Source organism: Elephantulus edwardii, unplaced genomic scaffold, assembly GCF_000299155.1.
Source record: "Elephantulus edwardii isolate Elephantulus edwardi_28Jun2011 unplaced genomic scaffold, EleEdw1.0 scaffold00002, whole genome shotgun sequence".
Lineage (NCBI taxonomy): Eukaryota > Metazoa > Chordata > Mammalia > Macroscelidea > Macroscelididae > Elephantulus > Elephantulus edwardii.
This window is the reverse complement of record NW_006399752.1, coordinates 28,079,724-28,084,108: the sequence shown is the minus strand read 5'-3', so window position 1 is coordinate 28,084,108 and position 4,385 is coordinate 28,079,724. Positions and strand designations below refer to the sequence as shown.

The 4,385-nt window shown below is 41.2% G+C and overlaps 1 pseudogene; it reads left to right on the top strand.

The window, feature by feature from the left end:
* Positions 1 to 2,398: 2,398 nt before the first annotated feature.
* Positions 2,399 to 4,385, top strand: part of LOC102851590 — a 3,166-nt pseudogene continuing 1,179 nt past the window's right edge.

Below are 4,385 nucleotides of genomic sequence, written 5' to 3'. Positions count from 1 at the left end.
AGCACATCCAGGGCAGTGTCTGTTTGTTGAAATATGTCAATTGGTATGCTGTCAGCTCCTGGAGCCTTGTTTTTTGACAATTCCTTCAGAGCAATTTGAACTTCCTCCTTCATCATCATAGGCTCTTGCTCATATGTCATTTCATGAACTTCTTCTTTGTCAGCCCATTCCTTCTGAAACAGTGACTCTGTGTATTCCTTCCGTCTTCTCTTGATACTTCCTAGATCATTTAACATTCTACCCAAAGTATCCTTAAGTATTGCCACCCATGGCTTGAATTTGTTTTTCAGCTTAAGAAACGCTGAGCAAGTTTGGCCCTTTTGATTTTCTACCCGAAATAAAAAGAACCCTTTACTAGCATTCTGGTGGCCTTGGTGGAGGAATAAATGAAGATCCAGCCATCCTCTTCAGCCCGGAGCTGATGAGGAATTCATAGATGCCGGGGCACACTTGTCAGCTTTGCAACTGATTTTTCCAAGTAGAGCACAGTGATTGATAGGCTTCTTGAAAAGCTGGGGTCATTTCTGCTTAGTAGGAAGATGATGCTGATGAGATCTGTCCTTTTCCTCCCAGGGAGTCTCAGCTGTCTCCTTGTCCCTCAGACACTCTTTCCCCTCTCCTCTGAGACACCTTAGTCCTGCATCTCATCCAAACGTGATAGTGTCCTTTGAAGCTATAGAGTTTATGTACTATGTAACCCATCAATTCAGATGTAAATTCAAAGACAGTGGAGGAGAAAGGATGTGAAAGTTTGGTGGTTGTATATATATCGTGTTGAAATGCAGGGGGATATGCTGAATGTGGCTGCTAGAAAATGTAAAATCTCCTGTGCAGCTCAGCTTCTCTCTGGTTGGACAGAAGAGTACCCTCCCTGAGTGCTGTTCCCTGTGAGCCTTTCAGCTCCCTGTCAAGCCCTTTGAAGATTTGTAACACCGTGCTCTTTGTTTCTTTTATGCCTGGCAAGTAATAATCAACCTGATTGCCATCAAGTAGGATTGACTCACCTTCCTCCCATGGAGCCAGCACAAGATTCAAACTGCTAGAAAAATGTCATCCTTGGGTTAGCTGCAACTTGCTATAGACATGTCCTAGGCCTAGCATATGACTAGGGAACTTTGGGGATAGCATCCAAAGGGAGTTGTATGACTTATCCAAAGGCTGTTCATGTCCAGTGGGGCCTTGGAAGAAAAATGGACAGTCTTTTCTGATTAGGATTTACAGCTCAGCAAGCCCTGTGGGTCAGAGAAACTTGATGGCAGGGGATTTTGAAGGTGAGCATATATCCTGGAGTCCCTGCCTGCTGCCCACGAGGTTGGGGGTGCTTAAACCCAGAGTGCTGGGAGGAAGGCCTGCTGAGCCTCCTCAGAAAACCTGGGGCACAGCTCTGCTCTGACACATGCTGGCTTGCTGAGAGGTGGACTCCAGTGGACAGCAATGATTTTTTTTTAAGCTTATAGCTAACTGACCAAAAGTTATCAAATCTTTTAACATAGTATCTTGTGCTTTACATTTTATTGTTCTGAGGATTAAAATGAACAAAAGGAAAAAAGAAAACACACACCCCACCACACCACACACCCCTTACTGTTGAGTCTGTTCCAGCTGTGAGGATTTATTGCTGGTGGTGTTGTGTACCACTGAGTCAGAACTAACTCATAGTTGATCCTCCAGTGGGTTTTCAGAGACCGAGATAACCCATCTTTTCCCTGTGAAGCAGCTGGTCGATTGAAACCACATCCTTACCACTAAGCCACAGGAGCTCTCGGAGGATTTGCACTAGTAAATTATTTTTTCAGTACAATTTATTACTGTAATAATCTACATGTTATACCAATAAAAATGTTTTATTAAAAGTGAAACAGATTGGATTTAGAGATAGAACAGTAGTTCTCTTTTCATATTCATATTCTTAGATACTTCCCTCTCTGTCCCTCCTTCCTCCCCTGTCTGGTAAGCTCAGGTGTAAAATATCCTATTACCTTTGGTCCTTGTGAAACTGCTCTGCTGTTTTTGTTATTCCTGCTAATTCTTACGTCTTTCTCCTTTTCTCACCCATGGTAGTAGAGGTCCCTCTTATAAGGTGTTTAGATTACTGTTAGAAGTGTGTGTATTCTTCAGAGTATATTTCAGGATGCTTGATGCTAGATGTAAATATTGCGTATGTCTCCTTCTGTTTTGTGGTTCTCTGAAGTCTTAAGATTTCATCTGTGTTTCTCTGTGTCAGTCTGTTGCTTCTAGTTTCTGGATAGATAGCACCCTGTGGTAAGCATCTACCACAGTTACCTGTCTCCCTGCTGGTTGTGGACACAGATATTCAGATGACCTCCAACTCTTTGCTGCCAGCAGAAATGCATCAGTGTACGCACAGTCCTGGTGGAGCTGTGAGACTGCCTTTAAGATGCACATCAGAGTCGAGTTGCTGTGTCGCAAGGAGGACCAGCGAGTGAGTGTGTGGTGCCTATGGGTGGCTGCATAATCTGCACGCCCACAGCTGCGCCAGAGATACTTGTACCCCTATCCTGTCACCCCGAGTATCATTAACTTTCTGATTTTATGCAGCATAGCAGGTATACTTTGTTGCTTCATAGTTGGTTTAATTTCTGCCCCATTATGAGTTGTAGCATTACTTTATATATTCCATGATTTTGGTCTTGTCTTTCATAGTGCGCGTGTTGTTCATTTGTCTTTGTTTTTCAGTTATGTTGTGTCATTTTCTTGTTGAATTTTAGATATTCTTGACTTTCTAGATACTGCTTTGTTGTAGGATTTAGGCAGTGCAAACACTTCTGTTTTTTATGCCATTGCTTGAACAGAAGTCCTTAATTTTGGTTACATAAAAAGAAACATTTTTGCCTTATGTTTGTGCTTTTGAAGTTTTATGTAAAACAGTATTTTATGCAGTCAGGTCCTGAGGAAATAATCATACATTTATGTTGACCTTCTGTGGTTTTTACTTCCATTGCAGGTATTTAGTTCCTCATCGCTGAGGCTACTTTTGCATATGGTCCTAGAATCAAATTTACTTTTTTCCATAGACTGATCTAGAAAACCATTCTGTCCTCTCTAGGGTTTAAAGCCTCCTACTCGAGACAGCACCTAACAGCACACCTTGTCACTTAAGTTCACATACATTCATGTCTTTTAACCTCAGATTCTACTGCATTGTCCTGTTGTTGTTCTGTTAATACTGAATAATTGCTTTGGGTTTTCTTTTTAATGAATTACTCTGGTTTATAGCATACCTTAATATTTGGTAGGGTAGACACCATGCCATTTTTTTAAACTTTTGTTTTGAAATTATTTTAGACTTGCAGATTTCGTGCAGAGTTCCTGTCTACCCTTCCTCTTTTGTTAACAACTTACATAACCATTGTTGTTACAGTTGTAAAAACTAGGACATGAACATGGAAACAATACTGTGAAGGTTCGCTGCAGGTCTTACTTGCATCTCACCAATTTTTCTCCACTGTCCTTTTCTCTTCCAGATCCAGTTGAGGATCCTACACAGACTTCATTTCTCTGTTCTCTTGATCATCTCCAGTGTGTGATAGCCTCAGTCTATCTTTGTCTTGTATGACCTTGACAATAGTGATTATACTGACTTGATGCTTTGTAGAATATCCCTCAGTTTTTCTTTCTCATGTTTGCTGTTAGGTGTCATCCAGTCAGCTTTGTGACAGAGACTACACATGGTGAACACAGTCTTACCTGCTCCTGTACCATCCTCACCATCTCCACTGTACTTAAAACTGTTGTTGCTGTCCTTGTATCACTCCCTCTTGGAAGCCCTTCCTTTCCTTCTCTTACCCTGTGCTTTTCCCAGCATGATGTCATGTTCCAACAACTGGCCCCTCCTGATAACACACTCTGAGTCTGTGAAACAGGGTTTCATTATCTTTGCCTCTAAGCAGCACTTTGACTGCATCTCTTTTAACCGAAATAATTGTGATGCAAGAAAACCACAGGAAAGAGTGCTGTCAGTATGTGATAAGAGAGGTTTCACCATAGTAATGTCTTGTTAATAGGAGTGAAAACCTTGGTCAGCTAGTTTCGGCACGGTTTCTTTTTAAATTATGAACTCTTTACCTAATAATTAATTTTACATGTGAACGTCAGAGTAAGTTTAAAAGTTACTAAATATCAAAACAACTATGAGATATCATCTCACCCCAGTCAGAATAGCAAAATTTAACAGAAATGCTGGTGAGGTTGTGGAGAAACTGGAACCCTTATTCACTGTTGGTGGGAATGTAAAATGGTGCAACCACTGTGGAAGGTGGTATGGAGCTTTCTCAAAAAGTTGCAAATACAGATACCATTTGACCCAGCAATTCCACTACTGGGAATATATCCCAAAGAGACCATAACTGACATCCAAGCAGATA